Genomic DNA, 27232 nt, shown 5'->3' with positions numbered 1-27232 from the left:
CGTTTCTTGCTTAATAAGAGGCCTCCCACAAAAAAAAAAGTGAGGTCTTTAAGTATGAAGAAAATGGAGAGGATCCAACATACATCACGCCTGAAGATGTTGATCAATTTTTGAAAATGAGTTGGTTAAACATATCCGTTTTGCAAATATTTCTAAAGTAAGACCAAGTTTTTTCTTCCGTAATTACTTTAAAATCTATCAACACACATGCTTATTGTGATAAGTAATTTTAGTAGGTACGTTAGCACTTTGTGCAAGGATACATTTGGATTCATGTTGCCATCTAGATTAGACATAACACATAATCGTGACTATCAACGTCAACGGGAAGCAGCTGATTACATGACAAATATTTTGGTAGAAAATAAAAAAAACCTTTTATCCTAGCACCATACATCCAAGAGTACGAACAAAATAAGTCTCTATCACTAATTTTATTACTAGTGTAATCCAAAATATTTATTACATATGTTTGTATCATTGCAGCAACCATTGGATGTTGCTCCTGTTTTGTCTCAAGGAAAGTACTATATATGTGTTTGATCCATTGAAACAAGAACGGAAAATACGTTTGGCAACGCCTGCCCTGACGTAAGTTAAATATGAATTTTAGTTTTGCATAATGTATTGTTCTAATTTCATAATAAATGTGAATAATGATGTATGCTTAATTCACAGGGCATATAAATTATACGTACGAGAAGGTGGATTAATGAATAATAGAAAAGAATTTTTCTGGCATCATTCTGAGGTTCTGGTATTACTTGTTTACATGTTTGATCTTTTTTTTATATACATAACTTGAAAAATGATGTTTCTTTATGCGTAGTTTCCTCAACAAGAAGGAGGCACGGAGTGTGGTTTTTTCGTTATGAGGTACATGCACGACATAATCATGCTTTCTCAAAAAAATTCCACTATAAATTGGAAAGTGGTAAGAAAAATAATGTCCACATTATTTTACAAATATTGATCAAATAGAGATTTTTCTAATACTTTGTCTTTCATATATTGAAGGGTCTTGGTTCAAGGAACTATACCAAAAAGGAAATTAAAGAGATACGAGAGCTTTGGGCACAATTTTTTACTTTAGAATGTTTCTAACAAGGTAATTCTTTTAAATTTTTAGATCCTCCATATGTGCTATAAGTACTTGATAGAAGCATATAACCATTTTATAATTGGATGTGTTGGTTGATTTTATTTGTTTACAATATGTGTGGAGAAGCATAAAAGCATTTCCTACCTTGCTATTTCAAACATTTAGCTGATATATAGAATCTTCATGTTGGTTATAATTTGCATGATTGTGAATTTATTTTTTATTGAACATTTCAGAGAAAAATGAGAACGGATGGTCAAGCATTTATGAAGGGGGACTTGAAGATTTTGAAGTACTTGTTAGGGGAGACACATTATGTGTTATTTAATCTGTAAGGGAACCATAATAGAAAGAGTTGGATTGTATTTGTAATTCAATATATACTTTTCTTTCAAGATTAGTATATTTAAATTATCTAAATTTATTATAATATATAATTTTTAAGTTGTACAATTTAATTTTTTGTTGTACTATATTTTTGGGATTTTAGTATTAATTGTTATAATAAAACAGGTTAATAGAATATATAAAATATCAATGAAAAACAGGAAAAAAATTAATTTTTCAGTGATAAAAAGCATCGGCATTCTAGCTAACCGGCGTTATTGATGAGAAGCAAGTGTGTCGGCATTTCTGCTAACTGATGCATTTGGTGAGAAGCAATAGCGTCGGTTAACAAACAGGTGAACCAGCGCAACAGGTGACAGGCAAGTGCATCGGCATTTTAGTGAACCTACGCAACAGGTGAGAACCAATAACATCGGCATTGGATATAACCGACGCAATTAATCAAACCAAAAGCGTCGGCATTTTGTCCAACCGACGCATTACAAGGCGACAAATAGCGTCGGTTATATCTATAACACCGATACTATAAGTCAACCTACAGCGTCGGTTGATTAACCTTTAATGTGTGTCGTTTAACCGACACAATTAAAGTTTCTGTGTCGCTCATTTAACCGACGTTGTAGGTCCATACCTATAGCGTCTCCCACACTTACTTCGCCACTTGACCGACGTCTTAGTGCTGTTTTAACCGACGCTAAAAGTTCAGACTGTACTAGTGTTGTAATATAATATAATCCCTCTAAAATTAAATAATATCAAGTACTAATTCGCCAATGACACAACGGGCTTGTGTCGGTCATAGCCTTCCAACATGGTAGAAAGTAGTTCTCATTTTTGAATCATTATCGTTTCATGCTACAGCTGAGGGCTTTGATTTTGAAATAAGAAATACTTGCCTATTGTATAGAGATGTGTACAATGAATTAGAATCTAATGGTCGTTACGTGCTACCGTCGTGGGCCGTTAGAGACTAATTCAATTGTATGAAATGTTGGGTTAGACTTGACTTAGAATATTGAGTTTGTCGTGCTACATCCGTGACTCAAATTATTCAAGAGGCTAAATTTTTATCAGGGAATAGCATAAGATGTAATTGACAAGAGTTGTCTGCCTATTGAACATCACATGGCGTTTCATGCTATAGCCGAGGTTGTGTGATGGAATGTGGGATCCATATTCCCACTAGCATTATGAATGCTTAATTTTTCACTTAGGGGGTTGTATAAATATTAGATAGACTAGTGGGAGCCACTTATGAATAAAGACCTGATTCATAAAGTATTTTGAAATGTAATTGAATATTTGCTAAGTGTTGTTATGTGTTTATCATTTACAGATTTACTATATACATTATATCTTCTGCACTATCACTCCGGAGCATACTAGATGCTCACAAATTGACTGGTCCTAATTTTGCTGACTGGCTTCGAAACTTGAGAAATGTTCTCAGGGTTGAGAAGCTAGAATATGTTCTTGACTCACCTAAGCCTGCTGAACCTGCTGACGATGCACATAATGATGAACATGTTATGTATCGTAAGTGGATAGATGATGCAAATGTTGCTCAATGTATCATGCTAGCTTTCATGAACATTGAGCTACAGAAGCATCAGGAGCATATGGATGCTCACCCTATCATAACGCATCTACAAGATTTGTATGATGTGGCAGGGAGGATAGCTCGATATGAGATATCAAAGGAGTTGTTCGGCTGTAGGATGTCTGAGGGATCATTTGTGAATGACCATGCACTTAAGATGATCAATTTGATTGAATGTTTTGGACAACTTGGTTTTGCCATGGATGGGGAGCAGACTCAAGACTTGGTCTTGCAATCACTTCCGGGTTCATTTTCGCAGTTTGTTGTGAACTTTCACATGAATAAGCTGAACGTCAGTCTGGCTGAACTCCACAATAGGTTGAAGACTGCGAAATTGAATTTTCCCTCTAAGAAGAGTTATGTTCTTCTAATTGGTTAAGGTTCTAATCCTAAGAAAAGGAAGCGGAACCCTCCCAAGAAGAAGTGGTCTCATACCGATGAGCCATGGAGTATCCATTTCCAAAAGGATGTCTCCTAAGACACCTGAGGAAAGAGAGCGTATGAGTAAGATTCCTTATGCTTCAGCAATAGGATGTATCATGTATGCGATGTTATGTACTAGGCCTGATGTTGCTTACTCAATTAGTGTGACAAGCAGATATTAGTCCGATCCAAGAGAAGACTACTGAAAAGCAGTGAAGAACATCCTTAAGTACTTGTGAAGGACTAAGGATATTTTTCTTGTTTTTAGTGGATCTGAGTTGAAAATAGAGGGTTATACTGACTCTAGTTTTCAATCAAAAAGTGATGATAGCAAATCCATGTTAGGGTACGTGTTTACTCTGAATGGTGGTGCGATTAGTTGGAAGAGTTCCAAACAGTCTACAACGGCTGACTCCACAGCGGAAGCAGAGTATATAGCTGCGAGGCTGCAAAAGAAGCCGTCTGGATGAGAAAATTTGTTTTTGAGTTAGGAGTTGTTCCTAGCATTAAGGAGCCTATTGTGTTGTATTGTGATAACAACGCAGTAATAGCACAAGCCAAGGAACCTAGGTCTCATAAAAATTTCAAATATGTTTTGCGACGCTTTCATTTGAATAGGGAAATCATTGAAATAGAAGATGTCAAGATTGAGAAAGTTGACACCATAACAACATAGCAGACCCACTCATAAAGTCATTATCTCATATTTACTTTGATCGTCATAAAGAGAATATGGGTATTAGATACCAGGGTGATTGGCTTTAGTTCAAGTGGGAGATTGAAAGTGTTTGTCCTAAATCCAATCATGCATGATGAGTTAGGAAGAACTTTCTTCTATTCTTATTTGATTTCATTAATATTAATAAAAGATTTGTTTTGGTTTTATTATGGGCTTTATCAATTTAAAGTGTTTTGAATAAGATGTTCCATAGTTTAGAGTAAAGCTTCTAGAATTATAATGAAATTGTAATAGTGAGATCTAGAAGGTGATAACTTTAGACTTAAACAGTTCCTGATCATAGGATAACTAATCGGAAGGTAGTGAATCCACAAAGATTGGTACATACTATGCTTGCTCCCTTCAGGAGGATATCTGTTCTCATAGGTATTTGTGTGGTGACATTATAACTGGTATGTAGGTGCTTATTAGGGAATAAGTTCACTGAACATGACTCGATAAGTTGGACAACTAATGGAGATTACTCACGTGTCGATAGTTATTCACTGAGTGATAGTTGTACAAGTGTCCTTAGACTTGAGATCGTTAAAGTTATCTTGTATATAATGAACTGTGCTTTGGTTTAGTCCTTAGTCTCAAAGACATCAATTAGGTCTATTCTGGGCATAGGGATTTGTGTATGGAGATAGTTAACGTCAATAGAGGATCTACCCCTTCCAGTATAGGAAAAGAATATTATATGTTATTCTTAGTATGTGAGTTCTGGAATCTCTGGCCATAGTGTATGAATTAGAAAGGAATTTCTAATTTGCATTAATATGAACTTTACATTATGAATAAGAAATCATATGATTAAATTTGATAGGCCTGACACGAGATCCATGCCTTGTATTTAATCAGGATATTGTAAGGGTAGAAGGAATTCATTGTACGGTAACTAGTCACTGACTGGTTCTTGGTATTCTAAGCAGTGAATTCATATTATCTGGATAGTCGCGATATGTTGAGAAGCATCACTCACGATGTAGAATAAATATAATTAATCAGTTAATTATATTAAATGAATTTTAGAATTCATATAAATAATAAATAGAAGGTTTATTATTATTTATTTCTACTACCAGCTTGATATTGAACCTACAGGGTCACACCATAAAAAGATTAATTTATTGATGAAGGCATTTTGAGAGATCAAGTTATTTTCTAAAGAGTTTAGAAAAATAATAATGATTAAAATAGTTTTAATTAATATTTAAACATTTTATAAGATAAAGTGTGGGATTTATATAATAATATATATTGATATATTAATTATATGAAAACCTAGTGAGCCCTATATAAAGAATGAGATGAGAAGGGTTTTGGCATGCACTTGTGTTTTTGTGAAAACTTAGTTGCCACCCTCACCTTCTTCTTCATCTCTCTCTCTCTCTCTCTCTCTCTCTCTCTCAAAAGAAAAGGTCACCATTTGTATAAACTTCATCTTTATAAAAGATTTATCAAAGGATTATTCTTGGTGGATACCAGTAGAGTGCTTCACACTCTGAGGAGCAACTGCTAGTATCCTGTAATAACTCGAATTTTTAAGACCTTGTAAAACATTTAATGAATAGTAACTCTGACGAACGGGGAAAACGTTTTAGCCCACACTATGTAGTGCATGAGAAAATGAGTTTCGGAGTTGATATTATGATTATACGTACCAAATGAGTGTATGTAAACGCTATTAGTTTTCGAATAAAACGAACTTTGAAAAACGACCATATTTACGAATCATCGAGGATTACGGGAATCACAATATAATTATCAATTTAAAACCCTACGAATTTATATCCAAGTATGATAATTCAAAACATAAGGAATAAATACGAGAGGAATTACGTCGCGGACCATTTACGAGGAAGTATTACGAAAATGTTTAAGCGACCGAGCGAACGCGTAAACAATTAAATAAATGTAACGCACTAACTAACCATGGTAGAAAAGTAACCATGGTTACTTTATCAAATAGTGAGCTAAAGTGTAGGATGATCAACCAAGGCTATCAAATAGTAAGCTAAAGAGCTAAACAAGTGGCTTAGCTTGTAATCTACCAATGCTAGCTAGATTTATCTCCAAGATTGGCAACAAAGATCAAATCCTAGGATAGATACTAAGGAATAACAATCAAATAAAAAGATATCACAAGCCTCATTTCCAAGAAGCAACCAAGGAAGCATCACCAAAAACTCTCTCTTTCTCTCCCAACCTTCTCCATTCGGCCCTTCACCCTAAAACAAAGAAATCAAAATGAAAACTTCAAGCTCTAGCCATGGATAAATCCTACCATTAACTCTCAAGCTTCCTACCAACCAAAATAAGGTAAGATAAATCTTTGAGCTCTTTTTATCAAGGTTTGATGGGTGAAATAAAATCAAGAAAGTTGATAATGAATAGTGTGAATAGTAACTCTTCTTTGGTTTCTTGATTTTAATGGTTGTTTTAGTTTCCAGAAACTATACTAAGTGCTCCCAAGATTTCACCATCATCAAGAACACATCTCAAGCTCCCAAGAAAGGTATAAATCTTTGGCCCTACCTTATTTAAGATTTAAGTTCAAGATCCTTTTAGTATATAGTTGTAAACCTAGTTTTGGTGAGAGTATTGTTGTAATCTTGATGTTTAGCTAAGTAGATTTAAGGATGATTGTTGTTGCCTCAAGAACATGATGTTCTTTAAAGGAGTTAGTTTGGTGATGATGATATGTTAATTATTGGTGGTAGTATAAAGATTTAAGTCATAAACGAAACTCCGATCATAACTGTAATCTCGTTACAAAGAACAAAACATAACTTTAAATTTCTGCAGAAAGTCCCGAAGATGTAAAATGTAGTTTCTTGAAAAATAACCCTTTAATATGATATAAAATGTTATAAGGATCGTTTAGGCTCTTGAATAGCTTGATTCCGATTTACGGATCAAAAGTTATGGCCGTTTTACTAAAAGTGATTTACGCGACAAAAACTACTACGAATTATGAACTTTAAAAATATAAAGGACCGACTTAAGAATGTTCATAAATCATCAAATTTTTACAGAGAGTATTATATTGAGTTTCCTAACTTTCTTAAAAATTTTAAGTGAAATTAATGATTATTCAAGTTTATTAAAATATCGGAGCCGAGACGGCGCAATTTGAAACCGTAAAATCCATAAGCGGAGGCAACGACGAAAATGAAAATGAACTTAAGATACTTTGAAAAAGGAAGCGACCATGATGTGAATAAGGACTTAAAAGAATAATAAGGATAATATAAGTTGAGAGGGTGCGTAATAATTAGCGCATGAGTGCGGGTAGCCGTAAATTAGAACATGACCTAACGAAACGAATTGTGTTTATGATTATAGATTTGCGAGCGGAACCTAGAGCATCCTCCAACTCGAGATACCCAGGCAAGTTTACGAACCCAACTCCATTTAATGTTGTGTTGTGAAAGGATTGTTTTATTATTATTGCATAAATACCATGCTTGCCATGATACGTAGTAATTGAACTTTTTGCATAATATAGCGATGTTGTACGATAAGTAAGTATCGTAGAATGTTTAATTCCGCTTTAAGCATGACGTATAAGTATAAGACCGTGAGTCAGTCGGGATTTTAAGATAAAAACCCGGTGATCATTCCGGTGATATTATAGGACGATTAAAAGTCCATAGTAGTACGGTTTAAAAGGACTCAACGTCCACTTACAAAATACTAAACACCTCAAACTTTTATTAAAACGATTTCTAAAAATCATATTCCCTCAACTATACTTTATCATTCGAATTATAAATATCTATTTATTATTCATTTATTATGGGAGAAGTATTCTCCAGTGAATATTTATTTCAGACTCGATTAAATATTAAAGATTATTAAATTACTTAAACATAAATTAGTTGAGGAATATTATTTCAAATATTCTTTTAAAAGTATAATTATTTGAGGTTTAATTATTCAACGATTAATAATTGATTATTAAGCATTAGTTATTTAATTGTTTAGTTATTATTTAAAAAGCATAGAACCTGATTCAAAATACTTTCTGATTTTCGTAAAATCATTCGAATAATTTCAGATCGTCGGAGAATATTATCTCGACTTATTTTAAATATTTGGATTATAGTTTCAAAAGAAACTCCCCCTTATATAACAAATATATTGACAACGGTCAACTCACATCCCTACTACTTCTTCCAAAAATTCTCGGAAGTACATATATACACGTATAAATCAAAGTGTACATATCAACAAGCAATATGCTTGGGGAAAAATATAAGTTCCAGATTGATGATAAGATTCTTACAAGGACAAGGAGGGGTAGACTCCAGTACTTCGTGGACTTGGGAGACTACCAATTTACTACCACATGAGAAGGTATCTTATATACTAATGAACATGAAGAGTATGCATACTTGAGAGGGATGGACGCAAAACCGTGTCTTGAGAGGGATAGACACGAAGTGTGTACCTGAAAGGGACGGACACAGAAAAGGCCCAAATGCGGCCAGGGTGATAACCAATAATAAAAGGGAATCGTCCATCTACATGTAGAAAAGGTTACTATTTCGGTAGTACGACTGATCATCGTATACGGTGGCTCTGGTGAAAGTCCTATTCTTCCTATTGGAATTGTGATGCAATACCGTAACCCAAGCCTAGGTGCTGGGTTTACTATTAAGAAATTTGCAGGATAATAGAATCTACTAAAGAATTGTTTTCATAAGAAGGTGTGTATCACCAAGGAAAACTATTTTCAAATAAAACATAATTATCATATATGATGTTTTAAGTGAGTTATCATACAGTCATTTTCATATTGTACATTTTTATGCTGGGCATTATAGATCACACTTGTTTTCTTAAATTGACACAACACAACAGTGAATCAAGATGCCTACCATGAGAACCACAGCCAGGAAATGGGTAGGAAATGGCTAGCTGTTGCGTAGGTTGTTTGGTGTTGTACCACAGGTAGTCCGAATAAGCTGGATTGGTTTTCAGTTATTTTTAGTTCGTCTTATTTATAAGTATGACTTATGTAAAGTAATAAATAAGAAACGTATATTTGGCCGACGGACTAGCCTTACTTAAAGGTTATTCCCCGGTAAGACTTAATTACTTTTGGGTTGTTATATTTATCACTTTGTGGTTGATCTACTCTAGTAATGAATGGTTCGTTTCCAAGACAATGCCTGTAAGTGTGTGTGTGTGATAAGTGTGGGGTCTTAAAGTGTGAGTATTTATATATTGTGATGCGAGGTATATGGTTTATAGTGATTGAGATGGCGTGGCCTCCGAGATCCCTGACCCCGGATTTTGAGGCGCCACACATCCATTGTTATAAAGCTTCAATTTTCAAGGTATGATTACGATTCCTCCGCTCCCTTGATATTATATGTTTTTTTCTATATGTGAGATACATGGTTTTACGGAATAATTGTTATATCATGCTTCCACTCGTCCGTAAATTCCTTCAACCTGGTCGTGGGTTTTTTCGACCACGAACTTTCGACCAGGATTCTGACCTATTTTTCTATCAGGATTTTTAAATTGAAAACTGGGCTCTAGCCATTAATTGGGCTTTTCCCTGGGCTTTGTACTGGACCTATAACAATTGGGCCCAAGCCTTGGGCCTATCAACACGGGCTTTTTAACCCAAGATTTATCTAGAATATTCTGGAATCTTCTGGGTTATTGATAAGTGGCATTTTATACCACTTAGAACGTCCTATAATGGCTTGAATTGATGTCTTGAAATCAAGTATTTTATGTATTTGATGTGTTTGTCTAGTGTTTTTGCATTCAGGCTATAACTTGCATATGTAGGAAGATTTCATCAAAAAATAACCCTAGGAAGTGCTTGGCATTGGTTATGGGAAGTTGGGAGCAGAACGCAGCAGAAATCAGGAGCAAAATATTATTTTTTTCCATTAACCTGCTGGGCGCCCGCTCAGGATCTGGGGTGGCCTCTTGGGAGCTGGGGCGCCCGCCCGAGAAGCTGGGGCAGCCGCCCGGGGATGTAAAATTAAATACTGATTTTTATAATCCTTATTCTGATGGACTTCTGAGACGGCTGGTTCTTGTGGACTTCTATATAAGTAGTTTTCAGAGACGTTTCACGGTGTGTGGTATTAAGAAAAGAGCAAGGAGAGAAGGAAGATAACCAATTTAGCACATCACAACGAAGAAGAGGAAGCATACGTTTTCTTGTGATTCTTTTATTCGTTGTAACAGTGGATGCTAGTTATTTTACTTTGAACCTTATTACTCTTGTGGCGTACTCTGGTTTTTAATAAGTATTTTTATTAGTTTATAGTGTGTGTTATTATCATGTTTTCATATGAACCCATGGTGACGATGAGTTCTATCATGGGCTAATCGTGATCACGGGGTCGTAGCAGATTTATTATGGATTTCATTAGTTAATTGTATAATACTTTGGTGTGTGATGATTGTATGATATCTAGCATAGCTTGTGCTTATTCGTATTATGTGCGTCGCGAACATATAAGATAGTGTGTTAATCTCTTGTGATGCGACAGTGGATCTTGAGATTTACAACTTGCTATGCTAGCATAGGTTCATGTATGTGTATGCATGATTAGTGGGTAACTCTAACCGTTTTACTTGCCCTGTGTAATCATAATGAATAACTTGCGCTTAAATTGTTATGTTGTCAAATTTTGTAGACATATAAGGTCTCAACATAATTGATGCCTATTCAACTTTTATCTTAATTGTGGATGTTTGGTAGAATGGTATTAGTACAACGAAAGTTGGCTTTTATCAGTTTCGTGTTGTTCGATTCATGTCATCACTGTTACATGCTAAGGGTAATAACAATAACTATTGAAGGAAGTAATAATGAAGTTATGATCTCATGTGTGTTTGATATTGTTAATTCAAGTGTTAGTTTAGTGTTTAATTCTCGTAGTTAATTATAGTCAATAATTAGTTAATCAACCTAAAGAGTTATTGTCTTGACATTGAGAAGTAACCATACATTGGTGAGTGAGTGTTAATTAAATATAATTAGTCTGAGTCTATGTGGGAATGAACTAGAAATTATTCTATATTACTTGCGAACACATATACTTGCATGAACTTTTAGCGCGTGTTTTATGCCTAACAAGTTTTTGGCGCCGCTGCCGGGGACTTGGCATATTTATTTAGTTTATGTACTTACCATCAGTGGTCATTAGGACTCATTGATTAAGACGTGTCACTTATTATTTCCGGTTGTGTTTCAGGTACTCTAGTGAGCGTTTATGCAAACACGTTCTCGTACTCGCAAGAGAACTCTAGATACGGCTGAGGAGACAGACTCAGTTCTTGATATTCCGGAGAAGATAGATTTTGGAGATTCGGATAATGAGAGTGAGCAGAAAGAACCAGTAATCATGGGTGATCGTATAGTTCCAGCAGCAGATCCAGCTCTTATGGACTTTTCTCGGCCTAAAATTGATGACATTCAGTCAAGCATCCTTCATCCGGCTATTCAGGCTAATACCTTTGAAATCAAGCCGGGCACTATTCAGATGGTGCAAAATTCTGTTTCTTTCGGAGGTGCTGCGACTGAAGACCCCAACATGCATATCAGGAATTTTGTCGAGATCTGTAGTACTTTCAAATATAATGGTGTTACTGATGAGGCTATCAAGCTGAGGCTTTTCCCATTCTCTCTGAGGGATAAAGCTAAGGACTGGTTACATTCTGAACCAGCTGGGTCCATCACTACTTGGGAAGATCTTGCGCAAAAGTTTCTGGTGAAGTTCTATCCAATGGCTAAAACTGCGACTATGAGGAGTGCTCTTACTCAGTTTGCGCAACAACCAACTGAATCTATGTGCGAAGCTTGGGAGTGCTATAAGGAGATGTTGAGAAAGTGTCCACATCATGGTATGCCTGACTGGATGGTGATCACTGGTTTCTATAATGGTTTGGGGGGCCAATCTCGGCCCATGCTCGATGCAGCAGCTGGAGGCGCCTTGTGGGCCAAAAGCTATACTGAGGCCTATAATCTTATTGAAATTATGGCTGCAAATGAGCATCAAAACCTATCTCAAAGGATGATGCCTGGGAAGGTAGCAAGTATTCTGGAAGTTGATGCAGCTACAGCTATTGCAGCGCAGCTCCAAGCGCTGTCTTTGAAGGTCGATTCTTTAGCCAACTATGGAGTCAATCAGATAGCTATGATTTGTGATCATTGTGCAGGCTCTCATGCTACGGATCAGTGTTCTCTCGTTAATGAATCTATTTAGTATGTGAACAATTATCAGCGACCGCAGCAGCCTGTGCCAGCTACTTATCATCCTAATAACAGAAATCATCCCAATTTCAGCTGGAATAACAATCAGAATGCTGTTCAGCAACCATATCAGCAAGGTGTAAGTAAACAGTTTAATCCACCTGGATTCACGTAACCTCATCAATATGTTCAAAGGCAATCATATCCTCAACAAAGAGGTGTTGCTCCACCTTCTAGCGCTGATTTCGAGGAGCTAAAGCTATTGTGCAAAAGTCAGGCTGTTTCTATCAAGACCTTGGAGAATCAAATCGGTCAAATAGTTAATGCCTTGCTCAATCGTCAACCTGGCGCACTTCCCAGCGATACTGAAGTGCCAGGCAGGAAGGAAGCTAAGAAACAAGTCAAGGCTGTCACCTTAAGGTCTGGAAAAGTTGCTGAAGCTGAAAAAGAAAAAGATGGAGAAGCTGAAGTTGTAGATGAAGAAGGTATGCAAAAGGAGAAAGCGACGGAACCAAGGAAGACTACTTTTGAACACACTCTGCCTGAGGGTAATACAGGGGAGAAACAACTCTATCCTCCACCACCTTTTCCTAAGAGATTGCAAAAACAAAAGCTGGATAAGCAATTTGGTAAGTTTCTGGAGGTGTTCAAGAAACTTCACATCAACATACCCTTTGCTGAGGCTCTGGAGCAAATACCTAGTTATGCAAAATTCATGAAGAGTATTCTTTCAAGGAAGGTGAAACTGGATGACCTTGATACCGTTGCTCTAACGGAAGAGTGCAGTACTGTGCTGCAATAAAAATTACCTCCAAAGCTTAAAGATCCAGGTAGCTTCACCATTCTTTGCACCATTGGCAAGTTGTCTTTCGACAAGTGACTGTGCATTTGGGAGCAAGCATCAATCTGATGCCATTGTCTATCTTCAAAAAGTTGAATTTGCCTGATCCAAAGCCCACCTACATGTCTCTACAATTGGCTGATCGTTCTATTACATACCCACGAGGCATCGTGGAGGACGTGTTAGTAAAGGTGGATAAGCTCATCTTTCCTGCAGACTTTGTCATTCTGGATTTTGAGGAAGATAAGAAGATTCCCATAATCTTGGGATGACCTTTCTTGGCTACAGGTCGTACCTTGATAGACGTGCAAAAAGGTGAACTTACTATGAGAGTGCAAGATCAGGATGTGACATTCAATGTATTCAATGCGATGAAATTCCCTACAGAAGATGAGGAGTACTTCAAGGTGGATTTGATTGATTCTGCGGTAACTTCGGAACTTGATCATGTGCTGATGTCTGATGCCTTAGAGAAAGCCTTAGTGGGGGAATTTGACAGTGAAGATGAGGAAGGCAATGAGCAACTACAATATCTAAATACTTCTCCTTGGAAGCAGAAGCTAGACATGCCATTTGAATCTCTTGGTAATACTGATCTCAAGAATGCTGAGGGAAAGCTCAAACCATCTATTGAGGAAGCACCTACTTTGGAGCTTAAACCATTGCCTGAACACCTGAGGTATGCTTTTTTAGGTGATGCATCTACTTTTCCTGTTATTATTGCATCTGACCTTTCAGGTAGTGAGGAGGACAAGCTCTTGAGGATCTTGAGAGAATTCAAATCGGCCATTGGATGGACTATAGCAGATACAAAAGGTATCAGCCCTTCAACTGCATGCATAAAATTCTGCTAGAGGAAGGTAGTAAGCCGACTGTTGAGCAACAGTGAAGACTTAATCCTATCATGAAAGAAGTGGTGAAGAAAGAAATTCTGAAGTGGCTAGATGCAGGAATAATATATCCTATATCTGATAGTTCTTGGGCGAGCCCTGTGCAATGTGTACCTAAGAAAGGAGGTATAACTGTGGTAGCAAATGAGAAGAATGAGCTCATCCCCACTCGAACAGCCACAGGATGGAGGGTATGCATGGATTATAGAAAGTTGAACAAAGCCACGAGGAAGGATCACTTCCCTCTTCCATTTATTGATCAGATGCTTGACAGGTTGGCTGGTCATGAGTATTATTTTCTTCTGGATGGCTATTCGGGGTATAATCAGATTTGCATTGCACCAGAAGATCAAGAAAATAATACCTTCACTTGTCAATTTGGCACATTTGCTTTTCACAGAGTTTTGTTTGGATTATGTGGTGCACCTGCCACTTTTCAGAGATGCATGATGGCTATATTCTCTGATATGAATGGAAACAATGTCGAAGTGTTCATGGACGACTTCTGCGTCTTTGGAAATTCGTTTAATGAATGTTTGAATAATCTTCGTTCGGTGCTCAAAAGGTGTGTGGAAACTAATTTGGTGCTCAATTGGGAAAAATGTCACTTTATGGTGCGTGAAGGAATTATTCTTGGGCATAAAGTCTCTAGCAAGGGCCTTGAGGTGGATAAAGCCAAGGTGGGAGTCACTGAAAATCTTCCACCACTTATTTCTGTGAAAGGAATTCATAGTTTTCTTGGTCATGCGGGTTTTTATCGGCGTTTCATCAAGGACTTCTCGAAGATATTTAAGCCATTGTGCAACTTGCTCGACAAAGATGTGCCTTTCAAATTTGATGATGAATGCTTGGCGGCATTCGAGACTCTCAAGAAGAGTTTGATAACTGCACCAGTTATTACGGCACCTGATTGGACAGAACCTTTGAGATGATGTGTGATGCGAGTGATTATGTAGTGGGAGCAGTTCTTGGGCAGCGCAAGAATAATCTTTTTCATGTGGTCTACTATGCTAGTAAGACGCTTAATGAAGCTCAAATGAACTATACCACTACTGAGAAGGAGCTCTTGGCTATAGTCTTTGGTTTCAAAAAATTTTAATCGTATCTGCTTGGGACAAAGGTGACGGTATTCACTGATCATGCCGCCATCTGCTATCTAGTCTCAAAGAAGGATTCGAAGCCTAGACTTATTCGTTGGGTGCTCTTACTACAGGAATTTGAGTTAGAGATCAAGGATCGAAAAGGTACTGAGAATCAAGTAGCTGACCATCTCTCTAGATTGGAAAATCCCGATTCTACTTCACATGATAAGACATTGATCAACAAACCTTTTCCGGATGAGCAGTTGTTCGCAGTTCAGGAGGAAGAACCATGGTTCGCAGACATTGTGAACTATCTTGTCAGCAATATAATGCCTCCTAATATGAATGCAGCTCAAAAGAAGAAGTTTCTGCATGAGGTGAAGTGGTATATGTGGGATGAACCATATTTGTTTAGACAAGGAGCTGACCAGATCATCAAGAGTTGTATCCCATTCTGTGAGACGGAGGGGATATTACGAGACTGCCATTCCACAGTTTATGGTGGACATTATGGTGGTGAAAAGATAGCAGCTCGTATTCTGCAAGCAGGTTTTTTCTGGCCTACGTTGTTTAAGGATGCACATCAGTTCATTTTAAGGTGTGATCGTTGCCAAAGAGTTGGTAATCTTACTAGAAAGGATGAGATGCCTTTAAATATGATTCTTGAAGTCAAGGTCTTTGATGTTTGGGGAATCGATTTCATGGGACCATTTATCTTGTCTTGCAATAATCACTACATCTTGCTGGCAGTCGATTATGTCTCGAAATGGGTAGAAGTCAAGGCTCTGTCGGTGAATGATGCAAAGGTAGTGTTGAATTTTCTTCATAAGCAGATATTCACAAGGTTTGGAACACCACGAGTAACCATAAGTGATGGGGGGTCGCATTTCTGCAACCGTAAGTTCACTTCTATGATGCAGCGCTACAATGTGAATCATCGTATTGCTACTACCTATCATCCGCAAACTAATAGTCAAGCTGAAGTGTTTAATAGAGAGATCAAGCGCATTCTAGAGAAAGTTGTTTGTTTGTCAAGCAAAGATTGGTCTTTAAAGCTCGATGAAGTTGTTTGGGCATATAGAACAGCATACAAGACTCCACTTGGGATGTTTTCGTTTCAACTTGTCTATGGTAAGGGATTTCATTTACCTGCGGAGCTAGAGAATAAGGCTTATTGGGCATTGAAGAAGTTGAACCTTAATCTAGATGCAGCTGGGAAGAAGCGAATGCTTCAGTTAAATGAACTTGATAAATTTTGACTTCAAGCGTACGAGAACAACAAAATGTACAAGGAAAAAGTAAAAGGTGGCATGACAGGAAGCTATCTCCTAAGTCATTTGTGCCGGGGCAACAAGTTCTTTTATTCAACTCTCGTCTCCGACTTTTTCCTGGAAAGTTAAAATCAAGGTGGTCTGGACCTTTTATCGTCAAAACTGTGTTTCCATATGGAGCGGTGGAGATTATTGAGAACGATCGGGGCCAATCATTCAAGGTTAATGGTCAGAGATTGAAGCATTATTATGGGGACACGGCAAACCGGGAAGTGGTTAGTGCCGTTTTATTGTCAACTTGATCGAACTCCTCTATGTCAAGCTAATGACGTAAAAGAAGCGCTTCTTGGGAGGCAACCCAAGACTTGAGACTTTAGGAACCTTTAGAAGTTATTACCATATCCAAAAACCCAAAAAAAAAATCAGAAAATTTGGGTAGAAATTTTTTTTTCCAGAAACCCCTAGATCGCCCGCCTGGAAAGCCCGGGCGACCGCCTGGAGTCTGGGGCGCCCGCCTGGAAAGCCCGGGCAACCTCCTGGAACCCTTCTATCAGAATTTTTTTAGGCCTTATAAAAAACCAAAAAAAATTAGAAAACCCAAAATAAAATAAAAACCCACAGAAAACAATGCACAACCCACATTTTCTCTCCCACAACCCCACTCCTACTCTAATTCTAAACCTAAATTCCACCCTATATATACACACAACACCTCCATATACACTCCCATATACTTTCAACTCCAAAACTCTCTCCTACAATCAAAATACACCCCCAAACACTTTTTCTCAATTCAATGGCACCTAAGAGATCTCAAACTATTGATAGCAGCAGCATCGTTCCTACTGCTGATTCATCGAGGGGAACTGTTGCGAGGCCCCGTTTGGTGGATAGGGCTGCTGAGGAGGAGTATACTAGGCTTCTGACTAAGCCGATTCTGAAGGAGAGGGGATTTTTTCCATCGGGGAGGGATGGTGAGTTATTGTCGATGATTGCCGAGAAAGGTTGGATTCCTTTTTGTGAGTCACCGGAGGCGGTTCCAATGAGTGTGGTTCGCGACTTTTATACGAACGCCAAGGCTGACAAGAATAGGTATACGGTTGTTCGTAGGCTTACTGTTGATTATCAGCCTGATGCGATTTGCCGTGTTATTGGACAGCGACAAAGGAAGCCCGAGGAGGAGAACTGGAATGAGAAGACCCCCGAGGATTTTGATTTGGATTTGATTTGTGCTACTCTCTGTCAGCAGGGCACAGTGTGGAAGTTCAAAACAGGATCTAACGAGTATCGTTCTTTTCTGGCGGTTGTGATGAACAGGTATGCACGTGCATGGAATGCCTTTATTTGTGCTAATATTTTGCCTTCTTCATATGCACATGAGGTTACAGTTGAGAGAGCCAGGTTGTTGTGGGGGATCTTGAATGAGGAATATTATGTGGACCTTGGTGAGTTCATCTACCAATAATTTTTGAAGTTTTTGAGGGGGAGGACTCAAAGCAACATCCCTTATGCATCTACTGTCATGAAGCCGTGCAGAGCAGTTGGAGTTCACTGACCTTCTTATGAGCAGCTGCAGATGCCGGCCACTCCTATTGACTCATCGACTATGAATGCGATGCAGGAGTGGACGGGTGGAGGGCCCGAAGAGTATGGTTTGGGATATCGTCTTCCAGGAGGACGTCCAGCAGCTGGTGCTACTATGGCTAGGCCCAGTCAGGTTCATGATGACGCAGGCTCTTCTAGAGCCCAGGAAGGTGCTGGTTCAGGGATGGCTGATGCTCAGTATAGGAGGCTATCGAGGAGGATGGATGCGATGTACGAGTCACAGAGTAGATTTGCTCAGGAGCTCACCCTTGCACTTGGGACTGCTTTCAGAGGCCTTGGAGCTGACATCCAGTGGCCCGTTTTTGGTGAGGACTCTGCTTATCCTCCTCCTGACACTCCACCCTCTGAGGGTGGTGATGATGATTTCTTCAAGTAGGTATACCCTGTGTTCCTTTCTACTACCTTCATTGGGGATAGTGAAGATTTTAAGTTTGGGGGTGTTAGTTAAGGAGCTTATTTGTGTGTGTGTCATGTAGTTGCATATTCATGATAATTTAGTTCATATAGTTGCATAGTTTTTCCATATATAGTTTTTTTTTATTTTATTTTATAGCTTTATTTATCATGTCATTTAGCTCATGCATATACCATGATCCCATTTGCGTTGCTTTACCGATTGATTTGTGATATTGATACGAGTGTAGTGATAGCGTTAGAGTAATGTTGAATCGTGTAGGTTGACATGCATGCATGTTGAATCCGCAAACTAATGGTCAAGCTGAAGTGTTTAATAGAGAGATCAAGCGGATTCTAGAGAAAGTTGTTTGTCTGTCAAGCAAAGATTGGTCTTTAAAACTCGATGAAGCTGTCTGGGCATATAGAACAACATACAAGACTCCACTTGGGATGTTCTCGTTTCAACTTGTCTATAGTAAGGGATGTCATTTACCTGCGGAGCTAGAGAATAAGGCTTATTGGGCATTGAAGAAGTTGAACCTTGATCTAGATGCAGCTGGGAAGAAGCGAATGCTTCAGTTAAATGAACTTGATGAATTTCGACTTCAAGTGTACGAGAACAACAAAATGTACAAGGAAAAAGTAAAAAGGTGGCATGCAGGAAGCTATCTCCTAAGTCATTTATGCCGGGGCAACAAGTTCTTTTATTCAACTCTCGTCTCTAACTTTTTCCTGGAAAGTTGAAATCAAGGTGGTCTGGACCTTTTATCGTCAAAACTGTGTTTCCACATGGAGCGGTGGAGATTTTTGAGAACGATCGGGGCCAAGCATTCAAGGTTAATGGTCAGAGATTGAAGCATTATTATGGGGACATGGCAAACCGGGAAGTGGTTAGTGCCATTTTATTGTCAACTTGATCGAACTCCTCTATGTCAAGCTAATGACGTAAAAGAAGCGCTTCTTGGGAGGCAACCCAAGATTTGAGACTTTAGGAACCTTTAGAAGTTATTACCAAATCCAAAAACCTAAAAAAAATTCAGAAAATTTGGGCAGAAAATTTTTTTTCCAGAAACCCCTGGGGCGCCCGCCTGAAAAGCCCGGGCGGCCGCCTGGTACCCTTCTATCAGAATTTTTTTCGGCCTTATAAAAAACCAAAAAAAAACAGAAAACCCAAAATAAAATAAAAACCCACAGCAAACAACCCACAACCCACATTTTCTCTCCCATCAACCCCACTCCTACTCTAATTCTAAACCTAAATTCCACCCTATATATACACACAACACCTCCATATAGACTCCCATATACTTTCAACTCCAAAACTCTCTCCTACAATCAAAATACACCCCCAAACACTTTTTCTCAGTTCAATGGCACCTAAGAGATCTCGAACTATTGATAGCAGCAGCATCGTTCCTACTGCTGATTTATCGAGAGGAACTACTGTGAGGCCCCATTTGATGGATAAGGCTGCTGAGGAGGAGTATACTAGGCTTCTGACTAAGCCGATTCTGAAGGAGAGGGGATTTTTTCCATCGGGGAGGGATGGTGAGTTATTGCCAATGATTACGGAAAAGGGGTGGATTCCTTTTTGTGAGTCACCGGAGGCGGTTCCAATGAGTGTGGTTCACGAGTTTTATGAGAACGCCAAGGCTGACAAGAATGGGTAAACGGTTGTTCGGAGGCTTACTGTTGATTATCAGCCTGAGGCGATTCACCGTGTTATTGGGCAGCGACAAAGGAAGCCCGAGGAGGAGAACTGGAATGAGAAGACCCCCGAGGATTTTGATTTGGATTTGATTTGTGCTACTCTCTGTCAGCAGGGCACGGTGTGGAAGTTCAAAATGGAATCTAACGAGTATCGTTCTTTTCCGGCGGTTGCGATGAACAGGTATGCATGTGCATGGAATGCCTTTATTTATGCTAATATTTTGCCTTCTTCATATGCACATGAGGTTACAGTTGAGAGAGCCAGGTTGTTGTGGGGGATCTTGAATGAGGAATATTATGTGAACCTTGGTGAGTTCTACCAAGGGATTTTGAAGTTTTTGAGGGGGAGGACTTAAAGCAACATCCCTTATGCATCTACTGTCATGAAGTTATGCAGAGCAGTTGGAGTTCACTGGCCTTCTTATGAGCAGCTGTAGATACCGGCCGCTCCTATTGACTCATCGACTATGAATGCGATGCAGGAGTGGACGGGTGGAGAGCCCGAAGAGCATGGTTTGGGATATCATTTTCCAGGTGGACGTCCAGCAGCTGGTGCTACTATGGCTAGGCCCAGTCAGGTTCATAATAACGTAGGCTCTTCTAGAGCCCAGGAAGGTGCTGGTTCAGGGATGGTTGATGCTCAGTATAGGAGGCTATCGAGGAGGATGGATGTGATGTACGAGTCGCAGAGTAGATTTGCTCACGAGCTCACCCTCGCACTTGGGAGTGCTTTCAGAGGCCTTGGAGCTGACATCCAGTGGCCCATTTTTGGTGAGGACTCTGCTTATCCTCCTCCTGACACTCCACCCTCTGAGGGTGCTCATGATGATTTCTTCGAGTAGGTATACCCTGTGTTCCTTTCTACTGCCTTTATTGGGGATAGTGAAGATTTTAAGTTTTCGGGTGGTAGTTAAGGAGCATATTTGTGTGTGTGTCATGTAGTTGCATATTCATGATAATTTAGTTCATATAGTTGCATAGTTTTTCCATATATAGTTTTTTTTATTTTATTTTATAGCTTTATTTATCATGTTATTTAGCTCATGAATATACCATGATCCCTTTTGCGTTGCTTTACCGATTGATTTGTGATATTGATGCGAGTGTAGTGATAGCGTTAGAGTAATGTTGAATCATGTAGGTTGACATGCATGCTAGAAATACTTGTAATTTCACTAAGTCTTAGAGTATGCTTAAGGACTAGATTGTTGTCATGGTTTGATGGTTTTTGAGGTTAATCTATTAATTATGCTTAGAATTTATGATAGGCTCTTAATGATAAAAGGCATGAAAAGAAAAAAATTGGAGTAAAAATTTGAATTCATTGTTAATTATGGCTAGGTGTCAAATGGCTAGTAGCCGGCTCGTATTTTTATGCGAGTAGTCTAGGGTTGAGCAAGATGGAGCGAAACGCACTTGCTCAGAAATTTGAAAAAAAAAAAGAAAAGAAAGAGGAAAGAAAAAAAATAATAAAGTTTAATGCATAATTGATCACGAGTTGGCTCTTTGGTTTTCGAGTTATTAAGTTCTTAGGGGACTATGTGCCTAGTGACCTAAGGCTTTTATAGTCTGGGATCCTCTAACCTAACGCTCGCTAAATGGATGTCATTGCATAAGTCTTTTGTGGACCTCACTCATTGCACGGTCAAATAAGTATTTGTTATTATGTTGAATAAAAGCATGATTCCGTAATAAGCTCCAGTGATCTTGAAGTGTTATAAGTAAATTTGTGCCTAGAATTTATTCTTCGTATAATCATGTGATTGCCTTGAGGATAATCGAGTCATGATAATTGATCTAGTTTTGAAGCATATCTGTTAAGCATCCGCACACACCACATTTCTAGTTGTATGTTAGTTTGCATGATTTGATTGACCTTTAGTCGCCTAATTGCATTTGTTGAGATGTCATGAGTTGGTTGGTTTAGTCATTATGAGGGGGATCACTGCATTTCATGTAGATTGCACTCATGCATGTTTTTGCTTTGTTTTTTAGTCTGTGACGCTTGAGGACAAGCATCGATTTAAGTTTGGGGGTGTGATAAGTGGCATTTTATACCACTTAGAACGTCTTATAATGGCTTGAATTGATGTCTTGAAATCAAGTATTTTATGTATTTGATGCGTTTTTCTAGTGTTTTTGCATTCAGGGTATAACTTGCGTATGTAGGAAGATTTCATCTGAAAATAAGCCTAGGAAGTGCTTGGCATTGGTTGTGGGAAGTTGGGAGCAGAACGCAGTAGAAACCAGGAGCAGAATATTATTTTTTCCAGTAACCTGCTGGGCGCCCGCTCAGGATCTGGGGCGGCCGCCTGGGAGCTGGGGTGCACGCCTGGGAAGCTGGGGCGGCCGTCCGGGGACGTAAAATTAAATACTGATTTTTACAATCCTTATTCTGATGGACTTCTAAGACGACTGGTTCTTGTGGGCTTCTATATAAGTAGTTTTCAGAGACGTTTCACGGTGTGTGGTATTAAGAAAGGAGCAAGGAGAGAAAGAAGAAGACTGTTTTAGCGCATCGTAATTAAGAAGAGGAAGCATATGTTTTCTTGTGATTCTTTTATTCGTTGTAACAGTGGATGCTAGTTTTCTTTACTTTGAACCTTATTACTCTTGTGACGTACTCTGGTTTTTAATATGTATTTTTATTAGTTTATATTGTGTGTTATTATCATGTTTTTATATGAATCCATGGTGACAATGAGTTCTATCATGGGCTAATCGTGATCATGGGGTTGTAGCAGATTTATTATGGATTTCTTTAGTTAATTGTGTAATACCTTGGTGTGTGATGATTATATGATATCTAGCATAGGTTGTGCTTATTCGTCTTATGTGCGTCGCGAACATATAAGATAGTGTGTTAATCTCTTGTGAAGCGACAGTGGATCTTGAGATTTAGAACTTGCCATGCTAGCATAGGTTCATGTATGTGTATGCATGATTAGTGGGTAAATCTAACCGTTTTACTTGACCTGTGTAATCGTTATGTTGTCAGATTCTGTAGACATATAGGGTCTCAACATAATTGATGCCTATTCAACTTCTATCTTAATTGTGGATGTTTGGTAGAATGGTATTAGTACAACGAAAGTTGGCTTTTATCAGTTTCGTGTTGTTCGATTAATGTCATCACCGTTACCTGCTAAGGGTAATAACAATAACTATTGAAGGAAGTAATAATAGAGTTATGATCTCATGTGTGTTTGATATTGTTAATTCAAGTATTAATTAAGTGTTTAATTCTCGTAGTTAATTGTAGTTAATAATTAGTTAATCAACCTAAAGAGTTATTGTCTTGACATTGAGAAGTAATCATACATTGCTGAGTGAGTGTTAATTAAATATAATTAGTCTGAGTCTCTGTGGGAACGAACTAGAAATTATTCTATATTACTTGCGAACACGTATACTTGCGTGAATTATTAGCGCGTGTTTTGTGCCTAACAGTTATTTACTTTATATATAATATATATATATATATCTATATATATATTATATTTTTGTTTTTATTTTGTTTGTCAAGAAGCTTCTAGAATTCTCTAGAATTTGGGCCCAAGCCTTTGGGCTGGGTTTTTAACTGGTCGTAACCGGTGGAAATTCCAGTTTTACCGGCCCATTGACCGGCTAGGGGGGTTATATAAAGGAGGGGGAGTGAAGTGAAATCCCACACTTCACTTTCTTATTTCTCATTTTTAAAATCTCTCCTCCTCTCTCTTAACCTCCAAGAGTTCTCCGGTAGAGAAATAGCCTTTTCTGGCTACCTTCTTCCGTCTCAAACTTTTCTTCAACCTCCATTAATGGTTGACAAAGGTTCAGAAAGGGCAGCAAAGATCGCTTCAGCTTCCAAGCGAGGTAACGACATCGAAATTCACTCCTCTTATATGCCGGTGATTGATATGATTAATACTAGGGGAGATGAATACATATCTAATGCTCATTTAAATTCATTCGATTACTGTAATAAATGGTATGATGCATCTAGTATCGACCTTCTTAATACCACTTATAACGTTCATCCTCCTCTTAAAATAATTCACGTTGAAGGTGGTGATCGTACATGCCACTGGAAACCAAATACCCTTTTTGTTTACGAAGATGTCATTTATGCTGGGCTTAGGTTTCCCTTTCATGAATTCATTCCTAGATTATTAGCTGACTTGAAAATTAATCCTTGTCAACTTCCCCCAAATTCCTGGAGAAATATCCTTTGTTTCATGGTTTTGTGCATTAGGAGTGGTTTTCCCCTTTTCGTAGCTGTATTTTAGAAACATTTTCAGTGTTATAATAGTGCCCAGCCTGGTTGGGTCTATATTAGACAAAGACCCAAATCTCCACAAATCTTCAAAAGTGTTTATATCCCTGATAACAACCAGCACTGGAGGGATAGTTTTGTTGGGCTCAGATGGGAGAATGGTGACTAGGGCACACTCTTTAGATCCTCCTTCGGGAAGGTCACTGATGGCAGCCCCAAAACCATCCACCTATCCCCCGAGGAAATTGTTATACATGATGAATTTATTAAGGAAAATGGCCAGACTCCCAGCTGAACTTTACTGGAGGAGTTCTCCTTAATCCAAGTGGGACTTTCTTTAGTCACACAGAAGAGTATTTCTCACGCTCTTTAAAGTCTTCATTCTTTTTGACGTAAATAACATAACTTATTTTTTGTTTTTGTTTCTTATTCAGCGGCCCAGGAGATTAATAATTCAGTCATGCTGGTTGTCGAAGAAACGACTAGGATGAAGAAGGCTAGACTTGCGGGCTTGGATACTCGCGGTAAGCTAACAGAGCCCACCTTTCTGAAGAAGCATAAGGAGCCCATGGTGGAGGCTTCTTCTGGGGGACTGAAACTCCAGCTGCTCTGGCTTCCGTTGCTACTGGTGCTTTCCAGCCTCTCTGGGGATTCTGTCAAGGGGATACTGTGGTTAGTTCCAACAAGCACTCATGAGACTGGTCCTACCATTCTATGACCCCTAAGGACTTCACATATATCGTGGCTAGTCCATACTTGGAGAGGGTTAAGCTTATGGGGGGCTCAGTCTATTGCTTTGGTATATACTTCTTTTACTTCCTTTATCATAATTGTCCGGTTATTTATTCCTTTGCCTTATATATTTATAATTTTCATTTTCTTTCAGACCAACCCATACTTTCAGGTGTCTATTAGACAAGCCAAATCTTGCAAGAATGCCTCGTACAATCCAGATAACGCCCTCATGAGGCAACAGAGGAAGTAGGTTGCACTGGAAAAAAAGATGAAGCGCAAGGAGGAGGAGCTAGGGGAAGCTAACGCTGAGTTAGTTACTCTAAAGACGGAAAAAGACAGAGTAATTGATGTCTACTTGGATACGGATGAGTTTGCTCAGTCCATGAAGGTTGGGGACGACTCAGTTTTCCTCGAGTTTTTCAGGACTGGTTGGGACACGACCCTTGGGACCATGAACGAAGCTTGTCCTGACATTAACCCGGCGGACTATGTGTGTCCTCATGATGAGACTCTACTACAGAAGTTTCGTAACCGTGTAGTTGTCTCGGATGATATCCCTCAGGATCAGCTTCTCCCACCTCCAGAGTCGTCTTCCAGACCTGCTGCAGCGGACCTCAGCTCTTCTTCTTCAGAGACCGATACTATTGAGACGTCGAGTGAGAGCGGAGGGGATCTCCTTTATCGAACTTTATGTTTTTTTAATTTGAATTCATGCACTTAGTTCATTTATTATAACTTTGTGTGATGTGTGAACTTGATATCATATATCATAAACTTTATGAATTTCATAAACTCTTGGAATTCATCCCTTACACAAGTCTTTGTAACGCTAAAACTTAAAATAATAGTCTTATAAAACCAAAACATGAAATCCTAAGCAAGCAAAGCGTCAAAGTGCTTTTCAACCTATTTGCCATTTTGACAAGCGGTAATCTTGCCCATCATGCTCATACGTAGTAGATTTTTAGGTTCTGCGTGTGTCAAGTCCTTGGTACATCAAAACCATCCGTAATTTCCAGCTTAAAGGATCCTCGCTTTTGATCTTGTACGGCCCTTCCCAACTTGGGGCAAGCTTTCCTTTCTGCCCTACACTAGAAGCTTCTACTTTCCTTAGAACCAAGTCACCTTATTTGAAGAACCTTTCTTTCACCCTTAAGTTGTAGTAGGAAGAAGGATTTTTCTGATATTCCACTATCTTGGCATGTGCCTCATCTCGTGCTTCATCAATTAGGTCCAGGGCTAACCTTTGCCCTTCTTCATTTTTTTCAGTATTGTATGCTTGGATTCTAGGAGATGAGTGTGAAATCTCCATAGGAACAACTACCTTCGCTCCATATGCCAACATAAAGGGTGTTACTCCAGTAGTGACTATACAAGTAGTCCGATAAGCCCAAAGTATTGGGAGTATTTCATCCACCCAATTATTCCTGGATTTTTCAATCCTCTTCTTTATCCCATCTAGAATTATACGATCTTCCACTTCCGTTTTCCCGTTGGCTTGTGGATGAGCCACAGAGGTAAACAGCAACTCGATCTCATTCTCCTCACAATACTTCCTGAACTCTTCATTGTTGAACTGTTTTCCATTATCGGTGACCAGGATACGGGGGATTCCATATCCGCACATGATATTTTCCCAGAGGAATTGTGCAACCTGCTTGGTTATGATTTTGGATAAAGGTTTAGCTTCAATCCACTTAGTAAAATAATCTATAGCTATAATCAGGAATTTCCTTTGTGCAATGGCCATGGGTAAAGGCCCAAGTATATCCATTCCCCACATAGAAAAAAGAATGGGAGAATTGATGGAAGTCATCATCTCAAGAGGCTGTCGAACCACTGGTGCATGTTTCTGATAACAATCACACTTCTTCACATAGTCTTTGGCATCGGCCATCATTTATGGGCAATAAAAGCCTAAACGGATTATCTTATATGCCAGTGCTCTGCCCCCTAAGTGTTGCCCACAAATACCTTCGTGTACTTCTTCAAGAGCCAAACGCGCCTCATCAGGTTTGAG

At 38.7% G+C, this 27232-nt stretch overlaps 1 long non-coding RNA gene and 1 other non-coding gene across 2 annotated transcripts; one reads left to right on the top strand and one right to left on the bottom strand.

Annotated features, from left to right (window-relative positions):
* Positions 1 to 672: 672 nt before the first annotated feature.
* On the top strand, positions 673 to 1405 carry LOC141720387 (uncharacterized). The gene is made up of 4 exons (XR_012574290.1): positions 673 to 757; positions 830 to 876; positions 1018 to 1108; positions 1339 to 1405. It is a non-coding gene; the product is annotated as an uncharacterized LOC141720387 (long non-coding RNA).
* Positions 1406 to 11975: 10570 nt separating this feature from the next.
* On the bottom strand, positions 11976 to 12082 carry LOC141680256 (small nucleolar RNA R71). The gene has a single exon (XR_012558297.1). It is a non-coding gene; the product is annotated as a small nucleolar RNA R71 (small nucleolar RNA).
* Positions 12083 to 27232: the final 15150 nt, after the last annotated feature.

This window comes from Apium graveolens, chromosome 1 (assembly GCF_009905375.1).
Source record: "Apium graveolens cultivar Ventura chromosome 1, ASM990537v1, whole genome shotgun sequence".
NCBI lineage: Eukaryota > Viridiplantae > Streptophyta > Magnoliopsida > Apiales > Apiaceae > Apium > Apium graveolens.
Note: the sequence above shows the minus strand (reverse complement) of the source record. Positions and strands in the feature narration are given on the sequence as shown.